General features: G+C 37.3%; 1 long non-coding RNA gene across 23 annotated transcripts in view; it reads right to left on the bottom strand.

The window, feature by feature from the left end:
- LOC121070778 overlaps positions 1–12,680 on the bottom strand; it is a 235,516-nt gene that overhangs the window by 136,137 nt on the left and 86,699 nt on the right. For 16 of the 23 annotated variants that reach the window (XR_005820215.1, XR_005820206.1, XR_005820214.1 and 13 more), the window contains 4 exons: positions 11,659–11,714; positions 9,416–9,441; positions 1,021–1,121; positions 754–780 (listed from right to left, as the gene is read on the bottom strand). The exons of 1 other annotated variant lie outside the window; for it this stretch is intronic. This is a non-coding gene — a long non-coding RNA (uncharacterized LOC121070778). The remainder of the gene's footprint in view (positions 1–753; positions 781–1,020; positions 1,122–9,415; positions 9,442–11,658; positions 11,715–12,680) is intronic. 6 more of the 23 variants (XR_005820212.1, XR_005820211.1, XR_005820209.1 and 3 more) reach the window with 3 other exon arrangements.

The following is a 12,680-nucleotide window of genomic DNA, read 5'->3' as shown; positions in this document are numbered from 1 at the left end:
TCTGCAACCCTGATTTCAACTTTATCCTGAAGAGCTGCCAGAGGCATAGAGAGCCTACTCCACAGGGATCCCAAATTCCACAGTCTGCTGCAGCTCAACACTACATGGCAGCAAATCTTTCAAAAGAAAGAGACTCCATAAAACACCATCAGAGATCTAACATTTCAAACAAGAATTCATGCATCATTTGTAACCTGTTCAAGCCTGGACACTAAGCTGATGCACAGTTCTCTTCTGATCCTCAAAAGTCAAGCACGAGGTACCTCACTGGTGCCTTGGGTCTAAGCTCTGATCCAATGGATGGCAAGTGGATGGAGCCCAGCAAGACCAGTACTCCTGTCAAGAGTGGCAGAACTTTCCTCCTAGTTCCACCACTTGCAGAGTAAGCAATACACCATTTAATTGGCATCCTAAGTGACTCTTTCAGAACAGATACAAAGAATAGAAGCTGAAGAAGCAGCTCCTGAATTCATCCAGAATGCTAAATTAAAAGATATTTTGTAGATTTTCAACTGCCGTTCAAAAGGCCTAACTAACAATCCGATTAACTTCAAAATAATAAAATCCCTTAATCTAACACATATCAGCAAATTCCTGCTTCTCTCTTTTCTAACAAAAATAACAACACTTTAGTTGCCAGTGCATTAATAAGATCCTATTTCTGCTCCAGAGACTGAATCAAACCTTTGTTCTTCACAGCAAAGGATTAAGAAGGTTGCTATTTTGGTAATGAGATGTGGTAGAGGTACTTACTTCGTAGCTGAGATCCAGGCTGGATGCCTGAGAAAGGAATAAACTCTGTTACCTCAGATGAACTTTATTCTTATAATTGGTATATCAAACTCTGCTGGTATGATGTGTGTCATTAGCAATAAAAGACAGACTATTCATGAATAATTACAATTTTATAGTGTTTAAGCTCATTCACAAAATGTGCCCTATGTTGTACAGAAAGTCATGAATGTAGATTATAACATAGCTAAACATACACTCATAATAAATAAGAAAAAAATTACTTACTTTCTAGGTAAGTTATTGGTCAGCTGCTTCTTTTTTTCCACTTTTCTTTTTTTTCCTGGATATCTGGATATATGCTTTTAACAGCACATCATGGAGAAAAGCTGTCATAAAGTGGCACAAGAAAAAAAGAACTGTCAGAAAAACAGCACATGGACAGGGACAAATGAGAGAACACTCTGAAAAGAAGATCAAATCATAGGACACAGATCCAAGTGCTGAGGCACCAACTTGGTGCCCAGATGATTGAGAAAACTGTTTGTGAAGCTGGAAAAGGAAGCACTGACCTGTGAAAATGAAAGCAACTTCATGAAAACATTAGTCATGTCACAAATATGTTGTTTATAGTCATCATAACAACATTTTTATTAAACAAACATGTTTAGTATATAAAGTTGTTGCAAGCAAAACATTTCCAAAGGACTAGGGTAGGTAAGACAGCGTGGTTAGAAGCTGGCACCGCTTTATAATTACATAGGCATTAACGTATTGCACTTATAAATGGAAATGTTTGGGGCTCACATCAGAGGAGGTCCAAATTTCTGAATGAAAAGTATTATTGTAACAAAATCTAGGATCATCTTCATATATAGCAAACGGAAACAGAAGTGAAAATAAACAGAGCCTCAATATGTCACTTGCATCCTGCCTATTGGCTGATGACATGAGAAAGGACTTTGAAAAAATGACAAAAATGAAACAATTTACTAACTCTCATTTCTCATCTGACAGGGCAGTTGTATGTCTGCACATATTTTTTTAAAGACCACCATGATGAAAAGCAATCCCAGAAACGGGCAGAATATCAGAAGGAAATTAGTCCATTGGTAATTGCTGATATCCTCTAGGAATGCTGTTTTACATCAGATGAACCTCTCTTATCTCTCCTTCTCTATTGAACAGTAGGAATAGAACAATAAAAATCCATAGGGGTTCAGATATCTCTGGCAGTACAGGTGCCAGATTTCCTAGGGAAACAACTCTTACATAGCCAAGTGTTGCTTACATGACTGATCATACACATATTACCTCTTAAATAATTTTTGGACACAATCACTAATTCCCACCATATCTGATAAAAGCAGACACCTCAAACATAATTGCATTCCTACCAAGATGTAGGAAAATAGTTGGATGGGTAAATAGGCTGACCTTAATACTGTTTCCAATAAATGAAAGGCTTCAGTGTGAACATACCCTACTAGGCCTTCAGAGAATCCACTAGTAGTGAGCAGTTATGAATTTCCCAGCTACTGGAAAAGCTCCAATTGGAGCTTATGCCTTGTTAGAAAACCAGACAATCCAAAGCCATAGCAAACAAGACTTTAGTCATTCTGAGCTCAGGGAATCACAGTTTTTCAAAATGAAGACTGGAAACTAAATTGTGCTCACAAGTTTGCATTTGCAGGTAACACTTTAATCAAACATAAAAGGAATTGGGTCAATGCAAATGTGAAAAAGCAGTATTTTTGGCTGTAATATTCAGGAGGTCAGAATGCAGAAATAAACAGTCCCTTCTCTTTGAGTCTACAGAATATGTTGATTCCTTTTTAAATCCTTCAGCAGGTTAACAAAGCAAAATATCTATTTGCAGAATAAAAAGGGATGAAGATCTTCAAAGTTTACCATCTGATTATCAGTGCAAAGTTGTGACAAGAGGATCTACACACTGAGCTTTCCATGTTTATTCTCTCCAGAAACACCAGTATAGAAGATAATTGCAGATAATAAACTAACCCTCTTTTTGGATACTTTAAGAATTTGCAGCATGGTTTAATTTTCATATTATAGTAGAAATGCTTTGAACCTCAAATGATAACTTTCCTGACGAAGTCTTAAAGGCCCTGACCATGCAGTTTGACCCACATTGGTGCAACTCTGACAAATCTCCAAGCCACATAATGTTTACAGAAAAAAGGATCCCATCCATTCAAGACTGGGGACTGAAATTTTATTCCAACATATCAGTATGTACCAGATTTTGTAGATTGTGCATATGAATCCCTGACATTTAGGTATTCAGCCACTGAACTGAACTGATCCCTAGGAGGAAAAGGCTTTATGGTTGAACAAGAAATTCTGGATGTGGTAGTTTAATTTTTTTTGAAAAAGAAATCTTTCAAAAGTAAATGATACCATTTTAGTGTTGGGAACTCAAATGGAAAATCGTGTCTTCCATGTTTTAGCTGAGTTCTTTTTGATAGCTGACCAGAGCTGGCACATGCATAATGACCCGTGACCATGGACAATGAATGGACTGAAAGGACAACTGCTGGAGCAGAGAGATGTTGAGCTGGATGAAGGCTATAACATCTGTTTCTAAAATACAGTCTGAGTTCAGACGGATGGATGGATAGATAAAGACATCCACTTTTTTCTCAATTTACAATACACAACTGTTTTACAATCACCTGAAATGCTCTCTCACTGCACATAATATAGCTACAGAATCAGGTATTTCCATGACAATAGTTTTCTATATTTTAAAAAAGCAAAAACATGCACTAAAATGAAACACTTTGGTAAACGGCAGTTCTTTCTACTGCATAGTTAGAAAGATGTCTGAAGTCTCTCTTTCCCCAATATGTAGGATAATGTCCATTATTAAGTCAAGAGTTAGAGAATATGCCTGGTGTGACACACTAGGTAATGGAGAAAGGTCCCAGACACCAGCTAGAGGTTATACTACTTTAAGAGCAAGAAAATGCAAGTTAGTCATACAACAACCATGGCTTTCCTCTGGCTTTGTGACCTTTCTGTGAGGCTGCAGAGCAGATGTAGTTATGTTTATATGGTCACAAAGTTGACAGAGGGAAAGGCCAAGGCACTGGGTGCTCCCCTCCCTGTCCTCCAAGTGCACTTGCAGTAAGTAGGATGGGAGGCTGGCAGGAGGCATCCTAAGTCCTTCTTCCCTTGAACAGTCACAGCAAAAACAGGTGTTGAGAATGCCCAGACTTGCTGAAAATGAAGCCATGGTTGTCTTGACTTGGGCAACCAGACTTAGAAACAATTTTCAAAAACCAGCACCTGCAGGGAAACGAAGGTTAGAGTAAAACTGTCCTAGCTCTCAGGCCTCACACAGAGGCAGCTCTTTTGACTGTAGGACTCCTTTTTCCTCTCACTTCCCCTAGCCCTTTGCAGTGAGGTGGGGCAAGAGGGAGGCATTTTCAGCCTTCAGAGGACCTTTATACTGTATTAAAAATATGGTTTCTTTAATGTTTCCTTTTTCAAAAGTAGTAATATAAACTAACTGAGTATGCTCTTAGGAGAGCTTTTGGCAAGGGTATAGGACAATCCTCTGCCAAACCTCATCTTTGGCATGAAGAAATAAACAGACTGTGGTTCTGCATAAAGACAAAACTTTTGGAAAGCCTTTAGAATATTTCTCATAATGAAACAGTGGGGGGTAGTTTTCTTGAAATTCAGAATACTCTCCAGAAGACAAATCCAACCATTAAATGTTTTGGTATCTTCAATTATGAACTGAATAATCCTTCACTAAAATAAATAAAAATAAATAAAAATAATATAAAATAAAAATAAAAAAGTAAAAAGTAAAAGTAAAAATACAAATAAAAATACAAATAAAAATAAAGATAAAACCAAAAATAAATAAGTAAATAAATAAGTAAATAATGAATGATGGATACGTTCTGATTTTGAATAGTCCTTAGTAAGGCTATTTCCATAACATTTCATCTGCCTATAGCAAATATATATGTTGTGTCAAATAGGAATTAAATTATTCTCATCACCCTATGTTACAGAAAGGGACACTGAGATCATGTGCTATGCCTAACACCACAAAGGATCCACTGCCCAGAACAGCAGTGCCAGATTAGCTTGCTCTAGACTGTGGCTGTTGAGCTCTGTGCTTCTTGATCATGTTCCCATTCAAGATACCTGAACAAGAATATTGTCAAATATGGGCAAGAAAGGCCTAACCTTAGATTTTATTTCTGTGTGCTCTCACTAGTGTCCCATAGTAAACTGAACAGCAATGCAGATTATATAGAGGATTTAAAAGAAAAGCAATTACAGTGTTTTAGAAATATTTCAGTAAAAGGGTCCTGATACTAATATTTCTCATTAACATCACACTTTAGAGAAAAATGGAGCAAGTCAACTAAGAGACAGGAAACCTGATACCATTACATCATTTTGGTTCATTATGTGAAACACAACTGTTGTGTTACAGAGTAGATCAATCTCCCATATTTAACAAATGAGGTTTATCACACATAGATCTGAAACACACTTCGATGAAGATTAAGTATCCAAAAAGCTACTATGCTTTGCCAATACACACAGAATCATGTTGGACTGCCTAATGTATCATGAGTGTTATTAAAAGAAACTAAATACTTTAAGAACATTTTAATAGTGTTCTTTTTTGATTTTGGGTGGAAGGGGAGATTGTTCTTTTCCTTTTCAGGATTATTTTTCCTAAGTACATTTCTAAATCCTACTTCATTTTAACTACCCCCTTGTAAACCCTTTGTGTGTTTCTGTCTCTCTCAAGTCTATGTAAGCACTTTTATCTCTCTCCTTCCAACAAGAATTTTTCTGTATTGTTCCTTTTTGTTCTTTCAGAAATCAAGCCTCTTTGCCCACAATTTGGTGAACTTCTCCTGCCCACACCCAAGTCCACTGCTGCAGGCAGCACAAAGACTTCAGAATTAATAACCTATGAAAAAATGAATGAGGCAATTCCCAACTCACAAAGCTTTAAAGTTCTTTGCTTACTCCAGCAGATATCTCCGTACTAGATTCATTCATGCCAAATCTTCAGCTTTTCTCTGTAATAATGATAATAACAAAAAATATTTAAATATAAATACCGAAATTCTGACATCACCATGGGACTGTTCAAGCTGGAGCCAGGACCTTGCCTTGGTCTGGACCTTGACACCCATCAGTCACTTTGAGAAAAAGGGCATACCTCATCTGCACAGCCCTCCAGTACAGCTACATAGTTGACATGTTTTCAAGCACTTCAATGCAAGAAGCAGTGGTTAAGCCCAAAGCTTCAAGAATTTCACTAAAGAATGTACCAGTATCTGGTTATGCAAAGGCCTTTGGTTAAAGAATACATAAACTCCAAATACCACTGGGGCTTGTGGGTTGAATTTTTGGGGGTTTTGAGTTTAGGAATTTAAGTTGCATCTTACTGTGAGAAAAGAGAAAGGAAAAACAACTGAGAAATGGTATTAGTCCACTAACAACTCAGAGCCATATGCTGTTATGCCACAATAATAAATAAGAGGCTTGTGCAGGATAGAAAGACACACTGTGACCTCCTTTCCACTAATTATCACAAAGCCATTTTGCTGAATTTTTACACTTTCCTACCTTCACACTTAGTACACTCTGTACCAGTATAGTTCCCCTCATTATCTAGGCTCAAGGTTGATAACTGATCAGTCCAAGTTCTGATGTGTGTCCAGGTGTTTCCCATCAAAGTTAGTAGTCATGTGCCAGAAGATGAGAGGTTTTTCTTTAAAAAATTCCTTTTTAATTTTATCGCAAGTCAATGCATTGTCTATATATTCTGTGATGTTACTACACAGAATAGGGCAAGATAGGATCCTTTAAGCCTGAGATGCGTATAGCAACATTTTAGGCTGTAAATGATTCATAGGTGTTACAGGAAAGGCATTTCCTGTAAGTAGCACTATAAAAAAGTAGTTCTATAAAAGGCATTAACAAAACAACAGAGTGGAAGCGGCTGACCTACTGGGTGGTGTAACATGGAGATGGCATGAAGCCAAGAGCACGAGACAGCTGTGTAGCACATTAGAAAGCAGGACATTGAGCACCAAGCTGGGTTTATACAATAAAACCCAGGCAGAGGTTCGGTTGTGAAGAACTTCAACTGCATAGGTGAGAAAGCTAAATGTAGTATTGTCAACTGAGTAAGCATTAGCTGATGGAGAGGAATTCCAAGGCCTGATCTAACACCCAGTAAAGTTAAGGAAGTGGCTATACTGACCAGGCTCCACATTTAGAGGATGAAGATTGAGCTCTGCAGTGAAATCTGACACCAAGAGAGTCAAGTGAACTCTACTCCTATCAATAGAAGTGTTGTTGTTGTTCAGTGGAAATGAAAACATGCTGGGGATGTTTCTCACACAAATGCTTGTTACAAAAAGCTTCATGGTCTATCGTGTACATGCACTGAAATATGCAGGCAAACACAGACATCCGTTACACAAACATCTTTAAGGTAATGTGCATGCATGCCTAGCTCTGAAGGGTACAGCCTGTGTTTTCTCCACTGACCTAATTCTGATCCATCTATGTTTAATGTAGCCCAACACAGCAATTCATTTCTTTAGTTGCTAAATACATGGATAAATGCTGGCTTTTCCTAAATTACTGCAGAAGGTAAAATCACAATTTTTCAGGAGGAAAAGAAGTTTCTTTTACGTAAACTTATTTTCTTGGCAGGCAATTGAAAACACATTTTAAATATCTTTGTCTTCTTTAAAAAAAAAAAAAAAAAAAGGAAAAAAAAGAAACAGAACAGCAGCTGTTTTTTGGATGAGCTGCATTGTTTATTATTTTCTTAAAATGCCCAAGCCATGAAACTCATTTAACCCCTTGAGGATTGACACAGAAATGACATGACGTGCATCATACATCAAATAAATGGTCACTCCTGCTGCTCTTTAGACATCTGGGGCTTATTTGCTATTATTTGCATTCATAGAGTAAAGCTATACAATAGAAATGGGAACACATCTCCTATGTTGATTCAGAATTAATTTTCAAAGGGTGACATGCACCATAAATCCTATTGCGTGATTACTATAAACATGCAAACAAAAGAATGAGGAACAGCGTTGTCTGCTAATGGATGTTCGGTTATGAATTTCAATTGTTGCAACATGTGATTAATTTACATGTTCAAATTAAGTCTCCATTTATGCATGTTTAATTATGAGATATTTAAAAGCATGGATGGGTGTGTTTGATCATAAGCAGCATTTAGGAAAAAGCTTGGCACTTGTAATTTGTTTGTCCTGGTTTAAAATGTTCTCATTACATCATGGAATGAAAAAGTTAGAGAAAGGAATGTCTCTGTTCCCAGCTAACAATGCACACAAGTCAAGAACTCTCCTCTTTCTAATATTTCCCATAAAGATGTTCATCAGAGGTATCTTTTAGTTAAGCAAGTGACAGATGGAATCTAAGAAAACAATAGTGTCTTTGGAAAGTCCAGTAGTATACGTACTGTGGATACCAGCTTTTAATCCCACTTTAGAGCTCCTGCATTTCCGAAAGCTTCAGACACTCCTAACTTTTAGTGGGACTTCCATTTCATGACTCTGTGCCATAGATGAACAGCTCCAGGGACTATGCTACAATTTTCCTAGTAAAACGCAGGGGTCCAACTGCAAAGGAGGGCTTAGGGCTGTGCAAATAACTAGTTTTTCAGTTCGGCTGCCAAGCCAAACAGTTGAAAAAGAATGTTGGTTCAAACTGAACCGAATTCACAATTTTTCCAGGTTTCCACACCAAAACCACTACCATCCCTACCCAGCCCACTGTACTTCCTTTAACATGAAATGTACCATATGTCTCAAGAGGAAACATTTTTGGCAAATGTAAATATTTGGCAAATGCAAACATAAAAGGCAAGGAAATGCAGGGCAACATTTACAAAGTTGTTGCAAAAGGATTTTTCTCTGTGACTTAATACATTTCACTCCTTTTTTATACTGAAGAAGTTTATTCCACACAATGTTTACTATAACAGGGTTTGTCCCAGCTTCCCAAGTGAGTGCCGTTAACATCAGGCTGGAGAGTCATTCTTAGTCTACTGTTCATTGACTCTCAGCTATTACTGAAGTAGTTTGCATGAAGTGGCTTATTGGACTTGGTTCCATTTTGGAGTGATCTAAAGAATAATTGCTAGGACATTCATATGTGGAGTTAAGGACTCAAACTCCTGCCTTGATCAGACAGAGCATTGACTTGAACTCTGATCCAACTTTGTTTAGGTACTGGAGGATTTTGAGGTAGGTTTCCACCTCTTGCATTGGAACTAGTTCCCTTCAAATGCAGTGCTTAGGGGTTCACCACCAAGACTGAGAACGTCTTTAAAGCCTAGAAATTATCACACTGAGCTAGCAGAGAGGGTACGAGCCCCACAGACAATTCCTTGGAGGTGAAAAGTGTGAAGAGGAACAACTGAGATCACATTGTGGTAGACCTCATTGCTGTTAATTGCTCATGTACTGTTCTGAGAGATCTAAATCTTCGGAGCAGAGAAATTTTCTATTATATAAGGATCAAGTTGTGCCAAATGAATTTCATAATGCCAGAAATGACTTTTTTTTGGACACTACAGATTTTTCTCTCTCTGTCTAGGCACTACAAGATTTGCACTCACCTGTGAGACAGAAAATCACCAATATCCTGATATCGAGCAATGCAAAAAAAAAAAAAGTCTGGTAAATGTAATGCCAAACTTTTCTAGATAAAAATTCTTAGATGCTAGCATATATATACTCATGCAGATATACAAATTATTAGATACTATCACATATATACTCATGGTAATGTACACACTTGAAAATGCTTATATATGTGAAGCTTCAAGGCATCTCTGCTTGGTATACCAGCTGTCTGATTAACAGAAAAGCCCTGGAGAAAATCTTAGTATACAGCAGCCTTCAGGCCATTCCTCTTCATTTCCACAATATATGCCTTTTTCTGCATGTTGCTGCTAGTAGCACAAGGTTGCTGCAAGACAAACGAAAATGTGATTTCTAGTGTCTGAATTCATGATGGTTTGTGAAGGAATGGCCCTTTTGTTTAGCAACAATTATACATCTACAGAGGTGTCATAATGACAGTGAGAGCAGTAGGAAAATATATTGTTAATATATTTGGAAGGAGCAATGATTTCTAATGTGACGTAAAAGCATTGCCTAACGTTGTCAGGTAATACTAATCACTCATACTTGCTGAGTAACTGGATGAATCAGAGCAGTCCCTGCCCCAAAAGACATACATTCTAATTTAATGAATGTAGGTATATACCTGAGCTGGTTGAAGTTTTAATTCCAAATCATGCTTTATATATTGTGAGTGTCAGAAGAGAAAAAGGACAAGCTTGGAGAAGAGAAGGCTGCAGGAAGACCTTACAGCAGTCTTCCAGTATGCAAAGTGGGCCTACAGGAAAGCTGGGGAGAAACTCTTTGTCAGGGACCATAGTGATAGGACAAGGGGTAAGGGTTTTAAACTAAAAGCAGATAGATTTAGATTAGATGTTAGGAGGAAATACATCACTCAAAGGATGGTGAGACACTGGAACAGGTTGCCCAGAGAAGTCATGGATGCCGCATCCCTGTAAGTGTTTAGGGCCAGGCTGGATGGGGCTTTGAGCAACCTGATCTAGTGGGTGGTATCCCTGCCCATGGCAGGGGTGTTGGAGTTAGATGATCTTTAAAGTCCCTTCCAACCTAAGCCATTCTGTGATTCTATGAAAACTGATCATATGCAAAATACTTGCCCAACTTTTCCTATTTTTCTTCTTCATGAATGAGGAACACAAAATTCTAAAATATTTGGTTAATTGGGATTGGGGTCATGATTCCAAAATATCTGCCAATTTTAGGAAAAGAAGAACCAGCCTAAAGCCATCACAAACAGCCCAAACATATATTTTGACAACACCATCTCTGAATGTAACAAATAACTAGGAGGTGACAGCCTACTTTCAGCATCACAGGTTGGAAGTACAACTGATAGGAATTTTATGAATTAAAAAAATTTTCTTCACAAAATACCTTTTAAAAAATGGGGAACTGGATTAACTAAGAAATAACCTTTCTACATGCTTTCTTTTTGGTTTGGCTTGAAGCATGCTTTCCTTCCCCCTTTTGCTTTTTTAAGCAATGCTATCAAGCAGCAGAAAATAAAGAAAAAATGAAAATAGTGTTATTTTTTAAAATACTGAAGACATTTTAATTTCTCTTATCTTTTTTTTTTTTTTTTTTTTGGTCTGGGAGTCTTGGGTTAACTGATAATGTCCTGCAGTTATCATTGTAGTGTTGAAGCCTTTATAATATCTATTGCTCTAGGGCAAGTAGATATTTGCAGAAGCTTATTAGGTTTATTATTAAACAGCAACTAAATGAAAACAAACAAACAAACAAAAAAAAAAAAACCCTATGGCTTTGAAAGAAGACCTGGCATACAGACATACAGATAACATTTATGAATGAGTAAATTCCACTAATATTTCTCATATTTCTCTAAGTCATTGTTTTTCTTTTCTTCTTTCATGTTTTTGTGACTTTCAACGTACCTTCCACTTCACTTTAAGTATTCAAGACTTAGTTAGCTTCTTGACTGATGATGAATTTCAATTTCCAAATTGCTCATGTGCAACTGGTATTCTCACCACTGCTTTGCCTACCACAGGAACTCAGCTACGGCTAGGGGCATAGTTTACAGCAGGCAATATAAGAACAGGAATGCACAGAATTTCAGCCATTGGCCATGTGTCACAAACAGCTTCACTCATTGAGCTACACCAAATAAAGATAGACAAGCTATTAGTGTAATCAGCAACAGCAATTAGGCTAGTTACAATACCACGCAATAATATTTCTTGATGAGGGCTACCTTGTTCAGCACCATCTGAAGACACTGTGCTTCTCACTGAACTATGGCACACTGACCTAAAAAAAAAAAAAAAAAGAAAAAGAAAAGAAAAAAGAAAAAAAACAGAACATGAAAATGGCTTAAAATGCAGCTGGATCACTCAGAGGCAGAGTAACACATTCAGTGAGCATTGCAAGAGCTCTAGCTTGCACAGAATTACTTTGGTGGGTATTGGTAGGAGCTTTTACATATTAGCTAAGGAAAAGGGTTGTTTATATAATTTCAGCACAACTCTTCATTCATTCCGTTTGGATTTTTAACAGTTGCATTGCTCTTGTTCAATTAGGAGTTCATCAGAAAATTGCAATATTATGGACATTTTCAAACATTTCACATATTTTTGTGTCAGAACTGTGGTGGGTCACATGACATGCAGCTGTGTTAACATATTTAGGGTTTGGATACTTATAAGCTCTTGCTTTCTGGAGTATTATTTTTCTACTTGTTTACATTTGAGAATTACTGGATTTTTATTTTTTTTTTAACCACAAGGTTAGAATTTATGGGAAAAAATTAAGCAATAAATAGGTACAGTGTCTTAACTTCATTTTTCATGTCCTGCCTGCCAGCAGAAGGATTAGGGAGACAAAGCTGGTTTTCTTCTGTGAAACTGCAACTAGTCCAGTCACAAGCTCACAAACACTCCCTTCCATGTCAGCTATACTTTGACCACACAAGTGTGGTTTAGAGATTATGGAAGTTACAGAAACACATGGCAAAGAGCTTTCAGCAGCCTCACTTATGTATCAGCAGGAAGAGCTTCCAAGGGACCTCTCCATCCCTGCAGTGCTGAAAAATTTCCAGGGAAATCTTCCTGGATACTGATGATCTTCTTTAATGCTGGGAAAACTGTATTATTCTCAGACAGTTATTTCAATATGAGAAAGTACCTGTTCACAGAAAAATCAGTCATAAACACAAAGCTTTACCTTCAAAACACAAAACTTTACCTGCATAAATCCTGGTAACAAATACAAGTCTGT

This window comes from Cygnus olor, chromosome 5 (genome assembly GCF_009769625.2).
Source record: "Cygnus olor isolate bCygOlo1 chromosome 5, bCygOlo1.pri.v2, whole genome shotgun sequence".
Classification (NCBI taxonomy): Eukaryota; Metazoa; Chordata; class Aves; order Anseriformes; family Anatidae; genus Cygnus; species Cygnus olor.
Note: the sequence above shows the minus strand (reverse complement) of the source record. Positions and strands in the feature narration are given on the sequence as shown.